The sequence below is a fragment of the Thalia democratica genome, chromosome 7, assembly GCF_965202585.1.
Source record: "Thalia democratica chromosome 7, ktThaDemo2.hap1.1, whole genome shotgun sequence".
In the NCBI taxonomy this organism is placed as follows: Eukaryota; Metazoa; Chordata; class Thaliacea; order Salpida; family Salpidae; genus Thalia; species Thalia democratica.
This window is the reverse complement of record NC_139171.1, coordinates 15,672,850-15,695,649: the sequence shown is the minus strand read 5'-3', so window position 1 is coordinate 15,695,649 and position 22,800 is coordinate 15,672,850.

The window sequence follows — 22,800 nt, the reverse complement described above, 5'->3', positions numbered from 1 at the left end:
AGTATAGATACTCTAGACTAGGGGTGGGCAACGTACGGCCCGCGGGCCGGATCCGGCCCGCAGAGTGAAAATGAACGTCCCTCAACCGTACTTTAAACTATAATGGGATCTGGCCCGCAAATGAACATGACCGGCCAGCAAGCGAAGTGACAGACCCGCGAAAGGTCAATATTACAAAGTTTTTATAAAACTTTTCATCATATTTTTACAAATTAAAACTGTAAAAATTTGACTTCAAAAAAATGCTAAAAATTTGTAGATCCGACTAGATCCGAACCTCGACTTGAAATTAGTATCCAGTCGGAAAAGGATCTAAAAAGTCATTTTTCGACTGGATTTGGACACTGGTTCTTGTAAATAGTTAATTCAAAATGCTCCGGACAGCAAAAGACTAAATATTTCCGGGTCCGGTCCGTTGATTAAAAAACGTTTGCCACCCTTACTCTAGACTGCAGGAAAAAAACAGTTGTTTTACATAAATTTTATTTTCTAAACTTATTGAGCATTAAGTTTTAAGATAGAATAAACATAGCTTTAGGTTAACGTTAACAATTTTATTTTGTTTATCTGATATTTTTAGGACAGAACAGTGACTTAATGTTTACTGACCACATATTTGTTAAGCAAATCTGTTTAATAACTAGCAAAAAAATCAATAAATGAGTTATGATTAAATAAACGGATAGCATACTGATTGTAAACAACTGAACTATTAACTTCATAAACTTAAGGTCAAAATTAAACTAAATGATAAACTGAGTCAACATAAAAATCTAAAATGTGTTCAAACTACTTAAAAAGATATCAGATACTATCATACTTTAGACTAAGACATCACATAAATCTGTTTTAGAATTTTTTTTTTTAATAAAAACAAAAACATAATTTGTTTACATCTCTACTTCAGCCAAAACTGTAATTTTGGGTAAAAAAAGTATTTAAAGTAAACTATTGTTGCTGTATATATACTTTAATTAAAACTTGTAAAACAGTGTAAAACTAATTACTACTGAATTATGTAACTTTAAAACTATTAAAATTACGCACAAAACAAAAACAGGTTGATTAGAAATGATTATTAGTCTTGTTATCTGGCAATATAAGATAAGTTTTGAAATGTCTTCAATGGTTAAACAAAAAAAAAACTATTATATTTGATACTAACCTTAGGTACAATATTAGTTGTATAATCTTGACATATTTAATTTAAGTTAAATTTATCCATTAGATTATCTGAATGTTTTTAAAGATATTATATTCTTTTACTGGATAAGGTTTAATAACTTAAAAGTATAAAAAGTTGTTTGATTTTTGATAAAACCTTAAAGTTTTATCTTATCCATTAAGTTTTTAATACAATAAATCGTATCTACAACACTTGAAATTATTTAGTATGTTATGACAATATAGTTATTGTATGAGTGAGTACTCATGTATTGTTCTCAAACATTAAAAACATTTGAAGTAAAGTTTTAACATAGTTTCAAAGATTTGAAACAAAATGGTTTAATTTTGTTATTTAGATTTTAAAGTAGAATTCGGGTGTAGATACATTTAAAACCAATTAGATATGAAATTTAATCACTCTTTACTATTACCTAATTGACTTAAAGTAGATCAACTTATACTTAAAACTATTTAAAGTTTTTAATAACTAGAAAGGAAAACGTAGAAAAGCAATAACAAAACGACAACGATAAAAAACAGACACAAATAGACAAAAAATTTACAAATAATTTTTTTAAAACTCATCATATTCCAATAAGTTTACGTTTGTTGTTGGGTTGTTGTAAGTATATTGAGTGAAATATCGTTTTCGTTATTTATCTGTATAGTACTTTGTTGATATGAGGTATTTTGCATGTTTACCTTATCATTCGGTAGAATACTTTTTGGTTTTAGTAGAGCTTTCTTTTGAGTAGAAATCTCCTTTTCGTTATCTATCTGTATTGTACTTTGTTGTTTCGATGAGGATTTTTTTATGTCTGTATTATCATTCGGTAAAATACTTTCTAGTTTAATTAGAGGTTTCTCTTGAGCTGAGAACTTCTTCGAATGACTCTTGTCTCTACAGATTACGTTTTCATTTAACCACGGGTGCTTAAATATTTTTTCTTCAGTCAGTCTATCTTCCACTTTTTTCGAGAGCATTCTTCTTATCAGATCCTCACATTCTTTACTAACGTCGACTTTAAACTCGATTTCTTTGTTAAGAACCGCTTCATCATTCTCAAAAGCGAAATCGCCTTGCAAACAGAAGTATAACGTCTGAGCTATACACCACAAGTCTACATCTTTTGAGTAACAATCCGCTTCTTCTTCAATTTGTTGAGGCGTTCGTAGACCAAAAGTCCCATAAACAAATTCCACTTCTGGACTAGTTTCTATATCATTGAAAACAGAGTGACCGAAATCTAATAATTTTATTTCCTTTGTTTTTAAGTTATAAAGGAAGTTTTCTGGCTTAATATCATGATGAAATATTCCATTTTTGTTTAGTTTAAAAATCAGTTTACAAATTAGTTTAAAAATAGTTTTGCATTCTTCTTCAGTAAAATGTTTACCAGGTTGTTTTGTGGTGCAATTAAACAAAGACTCAAAATCCTTATCATATTCTGATATAATGACAAAACAACTGTCATAAACATACCAATCTAGCACTTTTAAAACTCTTCCATTACCATTGTCGACACTGATGTTTTGTGCCATGCTTTGCACATAAAACTCTTTAGGCATTCCGTTTTCTGTAAGATAACCTTCAAAATCTCTACATTGGAATCTTTTAACTGCAATTTTGTTCTTTGACTTTTTATTTTTACCGAGAAAAACAATGCAAAGTTCACTTTCAAACAGTACAGAATTTATGCTGTATTTCTCGTGAAAATTAATAGTGCTACCATTTTGCATTTTTTTGTTATCAATTCGAACACAAGAACTACTTCTTGTTTTAAGTTTTTCAAAACACTTTTCGTTTTTAGCCTGGCTGTTTTGATTCACAAGATCTTTGGACTTGATCATTACTGTTATTAAGCGATCTGTTTCAAATTGACTGAATACGTAAGTTGTAATATAAACTATGTTAAATTTATATTTGACAAGATAATTTATAAATTAAAGAGTTACTTTTAGTTCTTTAGGTTAACGAAAATTATTGATAACGTTGTTCAAAAACAAACTAAAATTTAAATTTAAATGTTGTAAAGAATATTTTATATGTTTTTTTCTCATCCTAAAAATAAGTTTAATCTATCTTAGTCATTAATATTTTTTTAAGATAAGTTTTGTAAACTAATCACGACGAGTTTAATATATTTATTACATAATTTATACAAAGTTAAGCTATCTCAGTACTGTTTTTGAACATCATATATAGTTTAAAAAAATTAAACTAACTTTTGTTTTACTACAAAAAGTAATACTAACAAGTATATAGAGTTGAAATTTTTATAGTTACAAAAAACGAAAACGAAAATTAAATTAATTGCTGTAAAGTCCAGCTTAGCTTAACTTGAACGGTTTAATATTAGTGTAATGTTTATTTAAGTTATTAGGTACTTTTTTTTAACTATTTTAAAAATTTTTAACAAGGTAATACTACGTAAAAAGCTTTCTTTCTTTTTTCGAAGACTTCTAAATTGTTTATAGTTTAAAATAATTTAGTTTCAAAAAAAGTATATTGTTACAACCATTTGATATATTAAAAAAAAAACACATAATTAAATAGATAATGTATTAATTTTTAAAAATATATATAGATATCTAAACAAAAAAAAATATTTTTTATTTACCAAGTTTTTAATTTTTATGATATTTAAATTAAAACACTTATAAGTTTCAGATAAGACTTTTTAAGAACTTTTCTATAAAATTAATATATTCTGTTATGTTTTTCGTTCAAAAAAAAGTTGAAAACTTTAAAATTTCTTTTTTAAGCAGTTTTATGTCTAATAATGTTGACATATATTGTTGTTTAAAAATTGTCCGTGAAATTAGTCACAATGAAAATATTAGTTATTGTTATAAACATGGCGTTAAGTTGAAAAAGTATAATTCTAAAAAATAATTAAGTTAAAAAATTAAATTAGTCTCCTTGAAGTCTTCTTTTAAATAAAGTAGTAAAAAAAAATTATACGTTTTTGTAAAACAAACTTTGATTATACAAAACCAGACCTAAGTATGTTTATACAGATATGTAATATTATTAGAAAATAGCAAATAAATAACAATAACTTAGTTTTGAGCAACATTTAAATTTGGCTATAAATACAAATTAATCTTTAAAACACATTAATGTTAAACCAGGACTTACAATTTGAAAATTAACAAAAAATATCTGCAAACAATAAGTCATAAGTGAGATTTATGTGTTTACAATGTCATGTTTAGTTTGATAAAAAAAGAAAGTCATATGTCAATAGAATTCTCAGTTTAAGTTTGAGTAAGTACAGAATGACGTATTTGATAGTTTTATAAGATCAAATAAAGCTAAAACTATTTGAAATCTTTTTCAAATCACATGGTGAAATAATTTCAATCTCTAGCTTAAAAAAAGTATTAAAAAAAAAAGTTACAAGTAACTTCAAAACTAGAATTAAATATTTTAACATTTTTTAACTTATAGTTTGTACTTTAAGCAACAGTATAGAGTTTACCCAAAACAGAAAAGCAGTATTAAATATTTAAAAAACTTAAAAACAATAATATTTAACTTTTTAAGCAAACAAAAGTAATTAATTAAGTAAAAAATTTAAAGAAGTTTTTAGGTGTTATATAAAGTTAAAAAAAAAATAATAGATAAAACCTAAAAGAACTGTAAGTTTGTTATTTGCAATTTAAACATCTTAAGTGAGTACTTTAAGTTTGTAAATATTGATAAACTTATAACTGAAACTGAGACAAAAATTAGTTTTAATCTTCAAATAAATTATAATTCAAGTGTTTTTGTTCTGTAGTCTTCTTAAGTAATAAACAATACAAGTAGTAAAAATACACTAACTAAAATTAATTTTTTGAGAAATTTTATACTTATACTAATTGTTTTATATCTGATTAAGCATCAACGTCTTAATCAACTTTTTTTATTTCAAATGTTTTGTTATATTTTCAGAATTTACAGTCTAATAGGAATCAATAATTAAATAAATTTATCAAATTTCGGAAAAATAAAACTTTTGCACTAGGTTCGAATTTCCGAGCAAAAATTTCTAACCAGAAAATTATATTTTGCTTAAAACCAACTTATGCAAAAAAAAAAAGCTTAATAACTTTTTTTTTTATAGTCAACCAATAGTAAAATTATTGTCGCTGTTCATAATATTTATAATTTATTTTTAACGTCAAGGACTGAGCAAAAAACAACATAAGTTTTGTAAGTTTTGGCGGCTCTAAAACGATTATTGACATTCTTGGGCTTCAAAGGAGTGTTCAAGGTAGTGTTGCCTTTAAATAAAGCTCTTGGTATTTTCAAGCTAAATATGAAAACAGAGAGAAAAAAAGTAGAAAAATATTAGTTCTAAAATTAAATTTATGTTAAACTTATGTTAGAGAAAAATGTTTCAAAATAAAATGAGTAAAATTAAGTACTCATAACGATAAACAGACACCATTAACTAAATAAATAATAGTTTAGAAAGTAATTTACTTTGTAGTAGAACTGCTTAGTTTTTGTGAAACTTTCTTCTTGTTTTGTTTCTATAATTTTGCAATAGCGATTTTCATTCTAATAAAAATCAACTTTTGTGGACTCTATATCATATTATGTTTTATTTATTTTAATAACAAACTATGTAGCTATAATAGCCTTAACAATTTTTGACTAATTTATCATGTTTAAAAAAATTTAAATTTTGATTCTTTGATTTACACCTATGACACTATTTGTTGTTGACAATAATAGATGTTTTTATTAGTTAACTTATTTATATGTTTTACAATTTTCAAGTTGTTTACACATTTTTTTAAAACTATCATATATATGTTTGTAGAACAAACTTTACCTTTTTCTCTTTTTTTTTATGAACGGTTTAGTTTTTGAACTTAAAATAAATATGGCTAGTATCTGGTGTAACCATGAGTAATTGACAATTGATAAAAATATGAAGAACTATATGTTAGTTCTGACCTAAAATACTTTATTAATACTGTATTTAGTATATTTATATATATTATTGTTATTTATTAAAAACTATTGCTGTTAGATTTAAATGTACTTATTTAAATTATATATTTTGATTTTTTTAAAGTAACTAAAACTAAATTTATATTAGTAATGCATATAATAGTATTTTTTATCTTTCTCATTTGTTTTGTTTATTTGTTAAGAAATAATACTTTAAGATTACAAATAAAATGAACTTTACTTGTCAGTTTGTTAATACTAATTTTACTTTTCAATCAGTGTACTTAATTTTTAGCTTTTTTTTCAGTTAGTAAATAATTCTGTAATAGGTACTAGAAAAGTAGTTGTAACTGACTGAATTATATTCTGAAATATTTGTATAAAATACGCTCAGGTCTTAGATAAGTAATTGGCTAACTTCGGTCCACAAACCAATTGCAATCAGCAAAACAAAAATGTGCGGCTTTCGAGGTGACTTTTAGCTAAAATTACTAAAAACATAAAATATTTTTTATGAAAGTTTAAACTCTTTATATAATATGTTTTTTATGCTGTATTACTGACATTTTTGAATTGAAATACAACTTAGAATTTATCAACTAAAATATTAAAAAAAGAAAACCAAACTGGATTTTTGTCTTTATAGCGCCTTCTACTGCGAGTATAACCCGCGACTTAAAAAAAAGGATGTCGATCCCTGATATAACGTATGTATTATGCCCTTTGTAATATGATATTCAGCTTTCTTTGGCGCTACTAAGTATGAAAAAATATAAAGTTTTAACTTTAATATATCTTGTCTTTTATATAACTATTTTTCTTAAAACCAAGTTTATACAGAGGTCATTTAATAAAACAACATAAATAGATAATTCTTTTATTACAGAGTACTAGAACTTGCTAAAACTTTTAAGTATACTAAAATACTTTTACTGAAACCTATGCCTACATAAAGGACATGTGTTGTGGTCAGCAAACCATGCTTCAATACATTCCTGACAAAATGTATGTTGACCATCGCAATCGAGACGCATCATTTTCCTTCCAACTTCAATGTCGATCCTGCATATGGCGCATTGATGATCAACTAGTGGCACAACAGTTTCAAAATGGTGAAACTGTTGGATTTTTTCTGCTGTCAAACCTTGTTGCAGATCGTAGTTAGGTAGATCGTTAGGTAGTTGTATAGGAAGTCCTATACTTCTCTGTATGTAAGTTAAACTATGAAAAGTGTTGTTTTTTATTTGAACATTAAAAACTGATAGATATTTAGGGAATGTTTAGAACTTGTAAATTAAAATAGTTTCAATACGTTGGTTATTTAAACCAAAAAATTTATTATTTTCTTTAGCTCCCATCTACTAGATACTTATTTTGTTTTTTTACCTTGAAAATTAAACGAGTATACTGTTTACCTTTTTTAAGTACAAGTTAATCATTATATCATACTTTTTTTTCTTGATATTATCGTGTTTATGCTAAATCTAACTTTTTATTATTAGCATCTTTTTCTTTATTTATTATTTATGATCAAAGTATGTGCACCATTAAACTTGTTTGGCGAATTTACCTATGTATTTTGTAAAGAAATTTTATTCTTAATGGCTAATACATCGGTTATTTTATGTTTTAGAAACTGTTAAACAGTTAACATCTTAAAATTAAAAAAAATGATAATATATGCAACAAGCTAAATGATTTTTAAATGCAATAAATAGAAGCCTTGGCATAGCATTTCAAGCAGTATTACAAATAAATGCATTAAAACAGTAGAACAGTACAGTGCTAAACAATTTGACTATAGATCAACTGTTCAGACTTGAGTTAGATGCGCTATAGTAAACTTATTTTAAAATTAGTTTTATTAACTTATTTTATTTTAATTTATAGTTAAAAATTAATTTACTTGTTTTATTTAAAAAACATTATTTTTTTTAATTAAAAACTGGACAAACCAAATAATTGATGGTGTTTTGATTGACAGCTTGAAGTTCACGTACATCTGTTTGAACTTCAGCTTGAAGTTCACGTACAGCTGTTTGAACTTTAGCTTGAAGTTCACGTACAGCTGTTTGAACTTTAGCTTGAAGTTCACGTACAGCTGTTTGAACTTTAGCTTGAAGTTCACGTACAGCTGTTTGAACTTCAGCTTGAAGTTCACGTACAGCTGTTTGAACTTCAGCTTGAAGTTCACGTACAGCTGTTTGAACTTCAGCAGCAACCTGGTTTGCTGATTGCTGCAATATTTGAGTGGCATCGGTAAGGGAATCTTGCATTCTTTGTAAGTAGTTATCCATTTTTAATGTTTTAGTAAGCTTCAAAAAATATTATTTAATAATAGCTTAATTAAAATAAAAAAACTTAAAATTCAATTAAAATACATATCTCAACAGCTCGTCTATTGTTCTTTAAGTTAGTAAAAATGTGTGCATACCAGAATCAAAAAATTGCTCATCAAGTTGTAATTTAAGAATCTACTAATGCTAGGACTACATAAACTTTATAACTCACAAAAATCAATTTCGCGCTTATATAACATTGAGCTTGGCTTATTTTCACAGGTGATACTTCTTCATACAGTAGACTACCGCTTAATTGAATCCGACCAAAAAGTACTTACTTACTACGGGTAGTGCGTACTTTTTGACCACATAGTATAATATGAAATTAAGTTGTTTGTTTTCTTTTTTACAACTAGTCACCAAATAATTATTAAGCCAAATAAACAAATCTTTTTATTTTAAATAACATTTAATACATAATTCTAATCTGCAAAATTTTCTAATAGATTTTCAAATGATTTAATGTTTCTATAAAAAGTTTTTACATAATAACACAATGCATACATTCAATAAAGAAAATTAATTTCAGTCAAAAATATAAAAAATAATATTAAGCCATATTTTCCATATTTTGTTTTGTTAAAGGGAAAATACTGAACTACATTGTGTTTACCAAACATTTTCAAAACATAATTGTGTACATTTAGATTAAATTATGACTTAACTCTGTTGTATTTGTATGTTTTTTTAACTTTGTCATCTAGATTTATTTATTTTATATCATTACAGCTCAAATATCATTATTCTTTTCACTTTTCTGCAACCACTACATAAGTATTTAGTTCATTAACATTTAATAACAGGACTGGCACAATCTCAGGCCACTTAGACTACTCAGGATTACTCACCCTAGTTTAAAAGTTGTGAAAGTCTCAGGCTAACTCAACAGGTTGGCCATTCTACCTGGAAACATAAAATAATCTGGAAACAACTTGATGATTAAAAATTTAGGTAAAAAAACTGGAATTTCTTAGAAGTTCTAATATAACATCCTTTATTTGATAATTAAATTGTACATATAACGGCACACTAAAAATGTAGATTGAATTGTATTTTTAAAACTTTTATTTTTCTAGTTTTGTTAAAATAGTTATTAAAATTTGCTCTACAATGTTCATTAGTTCAACATCAAGCAACTCACAGTGACACTAAATCTTTTAAATGCTGTATGATTTTTATAAAAAAGTTATGAAAAATATATAAAAATTTAGAAATATTTTTGTCTTTCTGGATAAGTGCGTACTTGAGGCGGGGTGCGTACTAAAAAAAGTGCGTACTTAAGCGGTAGTCTACTGTACTAAGCCAAAAATAAGAATAATAATCAGATAATCCTCTCTGAAGGAAATTTAAATACTTTGTTTATCTAAATTTCAAAATAAGTTTATTAATGTAGTTTTTATCAATTAATGAAACTAAAACATTGTAAACATTTTTACCAAATTCAAACTTTTTGAGTGTTATTGATAACTACAGACTTAAATTAACTTTGATAATAGTTATCTGTTTCAAGAAACTGTCAGTTTAAGAAAACGACTTATTAAAAACAGCTAAGTCAGTTTTAAATACAGATATCTATCTACTTGATACTAATAAAGTTTACATTAAGTGTATTTATATTTAATACCGAATTGTGCACGGGTATGAATTTATGTGCGGTTTCGAACTGAGCGGTTTCCAATTTCTACATAATTGGGTTCATGGACTATACATGGTTATTTGTTAACATTTTGCGTTCTATGAAGCTCTTTTGCGTTCGATGAAAACATGACTTAAAAGACTATCACTTCTTTCTGTGAAACAAAATATGAAACTTAAGCTATTATCAAAAAATATATAAATGGTTCAAAAAAATTATAATCTATGTAAAGAAGGCTCGTTTGAAAGTAAATTTGAAAAACCCTGATTTACAGTTTGTTACAAAATTGCCAATCTTTGAACAAAAAGATAGCTTGAGATACATAAAGAAAGACAATTTTTTGAAGAAAATCGAAGTTAATTAAACAAAAAGTATTAATTTTAGCCAAAAAATTTAATAAAATTTAAATAAAGTCATACTGTTTTAAAATATGAAATTAACAAAAACAAAATTGTGAAAACTTATAAAGCTATAGATAGAGAAAAAATTTAAAAAATCAAAAAATGAGTTTATCAAAAGTAATACAAAAAATATGTATTAACTGAAGTTTTTGAATAAAAAAAGTGGCTACTGGTTTTAAACACATTTTTTCTAGGTTTCTGATTTTCTTTTGTGATTTAAAAGTACAAGTTTTATTGTTCATTATCAGAACAAAATTAAGTTTAAATTAAACTTTTTGTTTAAGAATTATAAAATTATATCTTTAAAAAATCTAATATTGTTATATAATAAAAATGCATTTCATCATTACAGCAGGCTTGATATGCTTATTTCCAAAAGAAAGTAGCCAAAATATGATAAAAAATATCATTAAAAATATTTAAATGCTTCTTAAAAATGTTATAAAGAAACAAAATTTAAGTTAATAGAAACATAAGTTAAAAGGCAAAAAAAAAATTAAAAATATTTAAACCAGTCTAGTATTATAAAATACCTTAAAAACAATTAATTAAAGCAACTTAAATTTACACAAGCTATTATGTAACTCATTAAAAAACTAAAAATAATTTTGTAAAAACAGTTTGTTTAAAATTCAATTTAAAAAAGGAAATTATTAAAAAGTTGTAAAGTACATAAACATTACTACAAAAATAAAACATTATTCTTAACAATAAAATTGAAATGTAATTTTTTAAATATAAAAAAACCTAAAGTTTAAGAGAACATTCTAAACTATCAAAATATTTTAAAAGTGCTTTAAAAAAATCAAACTATTATGAGTTATTCCATTTAAAAAATAAGCTATACTTGAATAACTAAAAGAGATAGTTATTTATAAGTATAGATGTTATAAAAATATTCAGTTAGAATAAGAATAAAAAGAACTGTACAAATTTGGAGACATTAAGTATACACATAAAGTTATAAAGTGTTATTGTGCATTTTAAGGTAAGTGTTCATTGGTATGCAAAATTCTTTTTATGTTATTTACAGTTTATAGAAATATAGTTGATACTTTAAAATTATACCTTTTAAGTCCAAAGTAAAAATACATATTTATTTAAAAATTAAAATTAAATATCATTGTAAGGCAGTGGTCTTAAAGCTGATTAAAACTTGTGCACCCTAAATTTCAAAAATATAAACGGTGCACCCCAAGACTTAAGTAAGTGCGCCAGTAGTGGTTAAAAACATGTAAACACATTTAATTGTTTTTATTAGACCTTTACGGAAATCTCTGTGCTTTTAGTTGTTTAATACTATTTTATTTAGCATAAAAATACTCTATGAACTAAACTAAGAATATAATAACAAACTAAACAGTTGACCTCATGTCAATTTAAGAAATTTTTTTGTTTTATTTAATGTATTATAACAACAGTGTTTTACTTATACCTCATAAGGATCCTACACATTTAAAAAAAAAAAAATTTCCTAACCCCTATTAAAAAATAATTCTGCTAATATACAATGGTAAATATAAGTAATTAGTTAAGGCGTTTTATCAACTTTCAAGAGTGATTGCTATCTTTGTTAAACAAAAATATTTGAACAAAACTATGACAAAAAATGAGAAACAACACAAAAAATATCCAAGACAGTTAAAAAGGCAGCATCACTTGTATTCTGGATAGTGCCTGAAATCTTTATTTATGTTGTTGCTGGCATTTCATTTTTTAGGTGTTGTGAGAATTATTTCTGAAAAAAAAAGAAAAAAAACTAATAAGGCCTAAATAGTTTAAATAGTTTACGATTCAAACTTATTTCAATCTTGTTTAATAAATAGCTTGAGTATTACTAAAAATAAGTATTCTTCTCTGAAAAGCCTTTTTAAAAAGATTTAAATATAATAATAGTATCAAATATTTGAATTAATGAAAAACTAAACTTAATTTGCTGAAATTTTTGTTATCTGCGAATTAAAAAACAGAATAAAACAAGTTAATTAAACAAATGAAATAAGCAAATTAAAAAGTAATTTTATTAAATCTTTAAAGTTGAAAACAAAAAAAAAATTTTGTAGATTGGCTTATTTTGTGTTATGTACATCTTTTTTTTTAGTAATATGAATTGTATTTCAATTTTTCATATAATTTTTGATTATTTTTATCAAATATAAATGCTATAAACAAACTTAACTTTTATAAATACACTTCAAAAATTGTTCTATATAAATATAAAATAAAAACTTAAACTATTATCAAATCAAGATCAAAAAGAATTATTATAAAACTCATATCCACTAACTATGCAAGAAATTTAAACCATTAAAATCAAGATAACATATTCTATGAAAGAAATTTTTTGTATTTAATGAAGCTTATGTAAAATTACGGTGTATTTTTTTTTGTTTAGTTTCTACTTTTACAACCAGTAAAAAAGTCAGATTTAAGTTTAGTTAAAAAAAGTATATTTGAAAATATAAGATTTAGCCTAAACAAAATGCTTAATTTTTACGATGAAAGGTTTTTAGATTTTTTTCCTAAGGTAAAACATTGGCAACTAAGACACAAAATAATTTTATATATACACCAGGGTTAATACCCATAAATTATAAAAACAAATTTTTTTTATTAATAGTAAGAAACAAAAACTAATAGAAAACTCTGATAAAGAAAACAACTAAAATAATATATTTGCAGCAAACATAGATAATTTTTGAAAACTAAAACACTACTTATACACAAGAAAAAAAAATAGGCTAAAACAAGCATGAGTTTTTATAAAAGTTCTTATTAGTCTAAGTTTTAAAGAATATCTGTGAAAATTTTTAACTATCATGACTTAACCTTAAGTGTGTGGCAATGATGAATAGTATTGATTAAAACCTAAAAATTAATTATTAACAGGAGTAACACATTATAAAACAAATATACTTTCTCAGTGACCAAATTTAGTGAGAGTCATAATGAATTATTTATTTCTAATTCAAAAGCTAAAACTTTAAAGCGTTTAGTTAAACAAACATTTGCATACACACAAAGATTAAAGATATAATAAACACTTTTTTTTACGAAACAAAAACATTTGGTATTTGACAAAATATCTTTAAATTTAAGAAAAACTACCTATTTAGCATGAGTTTTGCAAGAAAATTTTCTACAAACTTGAGTCAACCATAGTTTTCGAGAGAATACTGTGTGTGGCAATACTGTATAAAACATTTAAACCTTCATTTTTTCATTAACTTTGAACCGATTAAAGTAGAATAATGTTACAAATAAAATATGAAAAATGATTAAAATAAAATTTTACAATTAACAGTATATACTTATTTTTACCTGTAAGTATATGGTTAAAACTGAAATGCATTATCTAAAATGTTTTTGAAGCATTGTATTAAAATCTACCTAGTGTGTGTATTTTTAATACTTTAAAAAGAATAGAATTGTTGTTAAATCATTCAACTGTTTTTTTTACATATGTTATTACAAACTAGATAGAACTATACAGTAGCCACTATTACTAAACAAAAGCTAGCTTATATGTGAAAACTATACTGAATTACACCAAGCTAGCTTTGAGATAGCTTTGAGTTGTATAAACTGATAAAATAAAACTTATATGAGCCAAAAACTAAATAATAAAACTTAATTTTTTTTAAAATCTAACTTAAATAGTTAAAAAAATGTAAGTATTATAAAAATATCTCAGTAAAAATAGAATCAGAAAATTATGTTTTAAAAACATAATTGTCAGAGACTTAAAAGGATATCAAAACAATAAAAACTTTTATACCAAAGTCACTACTAGTCTGAGTCAGGCTGAACTTCTGAAAACAGTTTAAAACAAGCCTGAGCTATCTTTAGAAAATTCATTGTGTAATCTTATGATATGTTTTATAACAAACTAAACTTTGATTATAAAGTGTAATTTTGTACAACCATTTACAACTTTTAAATACATATTTTAAAGATAAATTTACCTTAAGTTTGTGAAAATACAACAGATGCTACTTCCAAAACTTCCATTCTCAGCAGAGATTCCTTGTGTTTTCCTTATTTGTGAGGCATTCAGGTCATTTAAAAAACGTTCAAAATTTATGGAACATATGTTTGTAATTAAGTATCAAAGAAGTTTGTAAAAATGATTACTTGATAATCTTTTTAAATAAAAAAACATTCAACTAAAGAATGCCAAAATTTAAAGGTATTTCTCTAAAAGTATCTAATTAAAACAAAAACAAGCCTGAGTAATTCTTAATTTCATAAATCTTGCTTAAATGTTTTACAAACTGTTTTTTGTAGCCAAAAATACTATTCTAATTGACTTTAAACTGTTCTAAGTCATTCTAAGGTTTTAAAACATTAAAAAATCTTTGAAAATTTAAAATTATTAAAGAGGTCTTTGAACAGTTTTTACAAAGTTTTCTAAATTTCTAAATTAATGTGTTTAAAAACTAATATAAATTTAATTTTAAATTTGATAACTAATATAAACTTGAACTAATATTAACAAAACTTGAATTTTACTTTAATAAAAAATATCTTTATTATTAATAGACATATATTGATGTAAACTTAAATTAAGTTTAAACTATTCTAAACTTCAAAAACAAATTAAATCAAGATAAAAAAAAATCTTTTTACAAGAGTAGGTGTTAAAATTGCACGAGTGGACAAAATTTCACGAATATACTTTTGCGCAGAAAAATACGAGCATGCAAAATAGTGAGACAATTAAATAAATTTAAAAGGGAGAAAATCCGTCTGATGAATTTTTTTGTGCATTGTGTGGAAATTTCTGTTATGGCTGTGTAGTTCCATAAATTATACTTAAAATATTTTGTTGTTGTTTTATATCTAACATTTTAATTCGATATTTTAATATTCTTTTAAATGTTTTATAGTTTAAAGTTAAAGTTTTCATATTTCTTAAAATAAAATTATCTCATGTTTACTTTATGTTTTAATTTTTTAGATACACTTTTATTACATTAAAAAGTGTAGTTTTTTTGAAGTTGGTTTGGGATCAAGCTGTGTTAGTTATAATAAAATACAACCACTCGTTTTGCCAAGTTTGTACTAAGTAGAATTTATTTTTTTAAGCTAAAATTTATTTATGGTCAATAGTGTGGATATAAAATATACTAAAAATATACTAATACCTTTTTTTTTTTTTGTTTAATCCAGTAATTTTTTTTGGCAGCAGTATGTTTTGATTGGTTATATGATTCCTGTGCATTCTTGAAAAAAAAAAGTAAATTAAATAAGGTTATTGATTATAAATAAGATTTATAGACTTGGTTTAACTTATTTAGTAATTTTGTCAATAATAAATATTGAAGTTATTAAAAAGATTTATTTTTTTGTATCACTACAAGTGACTTGTATCACTACAGGTTACTTGTAAAATGCATTTAAAATTAAACTTTAACTATGGTATCACAATGTATTACTAACTTTAAAGTTTATTTTTTTGTTTTTGGAACTTCTATTTAAGCTGCTTAAGGTTCCGTCAGAAAGTGCTATTTAGTGTTATTAAAAAATCATTATGCATTTTTTTTGAGCTAGATAGTACAAATTTCTTCAAAAATGTTCATTGCCAGTTGCACTTAGTTAGTAGAATAAAACTAGCTTGTCTGGGGCTTTTTTTGTAAATGTTTCAACCACTGGGTATAAAGCTTGGAATATTATACATATAAAGTTTTAAAATAATGATTTACTCTTTAAAGGTAATAACTAAATATTTTTGTTAAGTTTGAAATTTGAATATTTTGAAAGCAAAAAAGCCAGCCTTTATTTCATTTAACTTACTAAAATCCAACCCTGAGTTTTTTAAAAGTACAATAAAAACTACAAGTTAAAATTGCTTAAAATTGGTCTATTCTAAATACCTCAAAAATATGGTAACAAAAGTAATTAGTACACAACTTTAGATCAATATATCTTAGAGCCTGAAGACTAAGTTATCTATAAACCTGAGATTATGAAAAAATGAAAACCAGCCTGAACCTTGCAAAAATTTTTACATTCCTACTAAAGTTAAAATCGTCTCAGAAGTTTATACTAGACTAGACTGAGTCTTCTAAGCATGTCAAACTAGTCTTAGCATGTGGCAACCCTCAATTTTACTAAAGTCCTGAAATGGACCTTATTAGGGTTGTCACTTTATCTTTTAGGGGCAACAAAAAACAGAAAAAAGTGAAACAGACAAAAATTTTTTGTTCTTTTACAAGTTACACGAGGTGTGTTTTTAAATTAGATTTATTTTTTATAATTCTTTCAAAGTTGTCACTTTCTTTTTAAAATAATTTAAAAAATATTCGATTTTAAATTAAACAATTAAAGTCTCAAAATTTATGGATATCTTCTGAAGTAAGCAAACTAAAAGAAAAAAAAAACTATCTTATTTAACACTTATCTTTGCTTAGAAGATATATGAAGTATTTGTTTTCGAATTAGGAATTTGCGAGCCAAAGTTTTTAAAGTAAACTTTAATTTGTTGAATGTAAAATTGAACAAAACGGCTTTAAATTAGCCACTAAAAAATTGAAACAGTAGATTGATTTTTTTAAAATAAAAAGACCTGCTTATGTAGACTAACGAAAATGGCTCAATAAAAATGTAAACTTATCTTAAGGTATTTAGCATGTGTAAAATCAGGGTTTCACATACTTAGTAGTACATAAGTGTGAATTAATTTATGGTACATTGCAAAAAGTTTATTGAGTTTAATTTTTTTTTTAATCGCCTTTGTTTCATATTTACAATTAAAAAAAGGTAATTGTAGATGATATTTATAAAAATGCAAGAGTTAATTTTATAACCAGACCTTAAAAAATAAATCTTAATTTTTTTTTTTTTTAATTTAATGTGCAGATAATCTGTTTTCAAGTAGTCTAGTCTGCATAGTATTTATAAAAATTTTATATCAATAATTTATTAAATGAACAAAAAGTTTTCAAGTTTATTGTAGTCAGCAAATTAAAAATGTTTAAATAATGTATATACTTAAAATAAACAATAATTTTACAGATATACAGAGGAAAACTTTTTTGATACATTATAATTAATTTATCGTAACCAAAATTTGTTCAAAGTGTTTGGTTACAGAAATTTAATCATGCTTAGTATATCATTATTTGGTTATTGTTTAAAGTCTTGTCATTTTAATAGTTTATATAAAAAATTGTTTTCTATATGGGACTAACTATCTACCTGGTAACACTTACATAACTTAATAATTTAGCAGCTATCTTAACTAGAGTAGGAATAGAATAAAAAGTTTGTCTAGGAAAAATTTTTAGCTTTGTTTTTATCAGTGTAAATATTACATCTTTATTTGTTTTTTTCTAAGAAGTTGTCTTTTTGTTAGTGGGCTTTAGTTCAATTTTTTTAATACTAATCGATATCAGTGTTAAATTAAAAGTGAACATACCAACCATGTGTAAGTGATTATTATAAAGTTGTCTAAACTTTCCAAGTAAACATTTCTTAAATAGTTGACAACAATTTTTTATTAAAGAAGTTATAAATTTACTGTGAATTACATCTACACTGGTTATATGACATCAAAACTTACTACAATGAAACTTTTTTATGAAAATTTATGTGTTCTATCTAAAAATTAAGTTGAATTTTTTTTTAAATGTTCAGATTTTGATGGACAAAAAGAAAAACTTATACTTACTTAAAGCTACCATTTTTTAAATAATTTTAGAACTATTCTTAGCTTTATTTAAAAATTAAATTTATGTTTATAAAATAGAGAATGTTGAAGTAGGTGTGATTAAAAAATAAGTTTTTAGTAGCTATTTAAAGAACAAACAACCTAACTTTATTTCTATTTTTAATTTAAAATGTAAACGCTCAAAAAAAGCATTAATCAAGTGGCCCCCTTTAAAAAGATTATTAAAAAAACAATCATTAAAAGGACCTAAGACCTTTTTTGTTTTTATTTTTCATTTTTTAGTCATCATTAAAAACCAAAAATATTTGATGTAAATTTTAAATTATAATCTTAAGGCCTCCTGTGGCTCCTTAACTGTACATAGTATTTGCTGCTTTTTGCGCCTTTTCTACTGATGGCCCACTTTATGAAACCCTGATTTAGATCATTCGACAACATATTTAAGCTTTTTTTGTATTTTTTATTTAAGTTATACTTATCTTTAAAGGAGTACTTTTTTAAACTTTCTTAAAAGTGGTAAAAAAGACTACTTTAATATTTATATTAATTTTTAGTGTATCAAACTACTTTTTTTTTAATTAAAAAAAAATTGGTCTTTTTTGAAGCTAATTTCTTAAGAACATTATTATTTTTTCTAAATTGAGACCAGTGGAAAGCAACATAAAATGATATTAAAATGCATTCATGGTATTGTTTTGTCCCAAGTTTATACTTAATTTTGATGTATAAAGTATTCATGAAATATTTCAATTGTATTCTTTTATTACTATTAAAATTATTAATCTTGATTAAGTTTATAAACATTAGTCAACGTTTTATTAGTTTTGCTATAGTTAAACTCATGTAATAAAAATTTTTTTAGCTCAGTTAAGTTGTAAAAATGGACCAAAACTTGAAGGAGTTACTATGAAATGCTGCCAATATAACCCGAAATTTGGAGCAACAAAACTTTCAACTTTCAGCCGATGTTCGAGGAATTTTGCACGGAATTTCACCTGGACTTGAAGGACTTATAAGTGAAAATCAAGTTACTCGTCAGTTAGCCAACATGAAATTGGTTTGTCCTGTTTAAATTCAAAACAATAATTATCCAACTTAAGCAATTAAGACAAAGTTAGTAAAATTTGTTTTTTATGAACAAAATTATTTTGTTATTTACAGATATAATTAATAAAATTAGTTTTTAATAAATGTAGTTCAGCCCATTAAAATTTATTCTAAATAGTTGATCTGTCCTCAAAATATTTAATATATTTTAGTTTTATTACACGAACACCTTTAATTTTATTTTTGATTACCTTAATTATTTTTTCAACATACTTTTTTTCTGATTGTTTGGAAATAATCATCTAAATTTTTACATTTATTATTAAAACTGTAGTCTGTTGAGTAGATTGAAAATAGTAAAAAATATACTTTAAGCAATGTATTAGCCCTTACAGTTTAATGTTCTTCAGTATGAATAATTAGTTAAAATAAACAAACTATATAATTTATTTTTGTTATTTATCATATTTTTTAAAATAAACGTTTTGTTCAAAAGTATAGCATACTATAAACAAAAACAATAAAATCTCAATTAACTTTGTTTTAAAAATCTGATCTAAACTACATTCTATAAATATAAAATGTGTACGTAATGTGTTGCTGCTTAGCAATATAAAGTAAAAAAAACATTAAAAAATTTAATTATTATAAACTAAAACAAAATACAAATAGTGTTAAATCTGTTTAAATGTTAACTTCTGAACTGTATGAATATTTTACTATTTTTAATTCTGCATTCAGGAAAAGTTTATGAAACAAGCCCTAGAGAGATGTAATAAGCAAAAAGGTCTGACAGCTGAAAGAGTTCAAAAGTTCCACCAGTTTGAAGCTGATGAGTCACTAGTTGGTGATCAATGCGCTTTATGCGAGATGGATGTTGGAGTTGGAAGAAAAATGATGCGTCTCGACTGCGAGGGTCAACATACATTTTGCCAGAGTTGTCTCGAAGAAAGGTTTAAGAACCATAACACATGCCCTGACTGTTGACATAAGTTTGAGTAATTATTGACTTAATCGTGGATTACTGTTGATTAAAAAACCGTTAACACAAATTTGTTGTATGTTAAATTATACTAGTTGTGTAGTTTTTAGTTAATTTCAAGCGAACAGTTTCGTTTGTTCACTTAAGTTTGAAAATCAGAATATAAATTTAATATTTTAAAGAATTCTTTTGAAAAACTTCAAAAGAAGTTGGTATGATAAAAACATTCGTGTTCCTAAATGTATTTAAAAATAAAGAGTTCAGTAGGTTCAATACTACATCTGCACAATATTTTGAAACTTTAACTCGTTAGATATAAAAAAAAAAGTTAGTAAGTAAACAAATACCCGATTCTAAATTCTCATAACTGTTAATTATTAACTTTCGTTGTATATGACTTGAAAACTAGTTAAGTATAAGTCTTTTAAAGTAATTTTAAAAGAACTTTACTATCCATGCTTAATTTATTTGCTTCAGTCTAAGATGCTCCGTTATTTTTAGATGTGTTGTTGATTGCAGGTTTTTCGTCATTGTTTTCGTTCTTGCTGCAGATCAAGTTGTTTTCATATACTCACAAGTAATTGTTTTCTCATTTGAGAAAATTGTTAACTATAAGAGACTTTAAACTCGTCAAGTTTGCAACTTCTAGGCAGCTGTCGTATAATTCTTTGAGATGCTCATCTTGGAGACCAAAACTGGTCACCTTTTTTTTTCAAATTGTAAAATTTTACTATGATAGTTTACAGACATGAAGCATTTAAACTTTCACTAAAATCTAAGCAATATATTATTTTAACGTATAAAGTTTTATAACAAAGCATAAATTAAAGTTTTGATACTTTCACAAGTTTGTTCAACCTTTATTGTAAGTTTACAACTGTTTATTAGTTTATTCCTGATGCAGTAAATAGACACATATAATTATTTAAAACTTCTAAGATAATTTTTTACTTGCTCTTAATTTGGACAAGCTTATTACAATTGTAATAATTAAACCATAACAAGTTTCTTTTCTGTGAGGATTTTACTTGTTTTTATTAAAGACTTTAAATAAGTCTTTTTTTAGTGTAAAGAATAAAAAAAGTTAAATGAAACAAACTACTCTGATCAATTTCACTTTATTTTTGACTAAAAAAATTTAAATGTCAATGAATAGTTGTGGTTATGGATACTTTTAAAGAAGCAAAGCTTTAAATAATAGGTCACAAATGCTTTTTTAGTAAAAAAGTAAATGTTTTTAAATGTTATTTGATCGTTACGTGAAGAAAAAAAGTAGAAAAAAGAATATCTCCGCCAAATATTAACATTTAAACAATAAACAGCTATATCGCTATTTTTTTATTTATTACTTTGTTTTAATATATTCAACTCTCTAAATATCTAACTAAAGTGTACTACACAACTTTTAATTTTAAAAGGCAACAAATGTGATATGTTTTAAACTTTTCTAATGTTTTATAATAGGGTGGGCAACTACCTAATGAATAGGCCGGATGTGGTTGAATTTTGTAAATAACAAACCGCATTTGTTTAGCATAAACTTTTCCGGAACGCTTTTTTAATCTAAGTTACTTTCTATAGCGTTACCTATTGAGAAAGCTCTACTAACAGGATTCAAAAGCTTACAAAGTACAAGTCTGTATTTAAATTTATTTAAATACAGACTTTGTAATATATTTGATACTTTTCAAAGCTTTACAAACAATATTGGCCTAAGTAGATTTATATGAAATATACTTTTAAATAACTTTATTTTACCACTCAGATTGAAAAAAAGTGTTCAAAAATAAACCTCAGATTGTCTAACTATTACTTTGTAAAATTGTGTTTCCTTTCATTTAACTAGTAGAAACTTATTTTTATATATGTATTAATTTATCTTGTAATTTAATGCAGTAAGTATCTATTAGCAGATAATTAAGTTTTTTTTTGTTTAGTTTTAAAAAAATTGATATCATAAAATTTGTACGCTTGAAGATATAAAATGAAAAAATTAGATTTTAAAACTATATGAATATTATAAAATATGTCTAAAAAAAGGGGATAGAGAATAAAATTATATAAAATAACAAAATGAAAACAAGTTCTGTAAATAATTTCAGTAAAAAGTTGGCAAAAAACAACATTTATTTATTATTAAACTACGGACTAGACCTAGACCACGAAGCAGAAGTCTATGGAGTCTGAAAAATATATTACCAATAAAGCAACTAGCACTGTTCTTTTTTATAACTGATTTTCACTCCAAATGTGCTATTAATTTTATTTTCAATTTATAGTACTGTAAAATAGAGAAAGTAATATAATAAAAAAATTTTAGCATATACTATACAGTTTTTAAAATTACGTGGTTTGCCAAGTTTTGTTTTCTCAAAAGTAAAAACCAGCTAACTTTTCATATGAAAGTGTAATAATGCAAATGTATTTTTTCTTAATAATTGGATTCCGGTTCCACTTATACGACCCTGTAGATTATAATCAAAAATTAGATTTAAAGTTTTTTAATAAATACATTTCAAAAAATTTGTGTAAAATAAGTTAGCAATAGTAACTTTAAACTTTTAAAGTTGTTCATATTTAACTTATTACTTGTAACTTATTA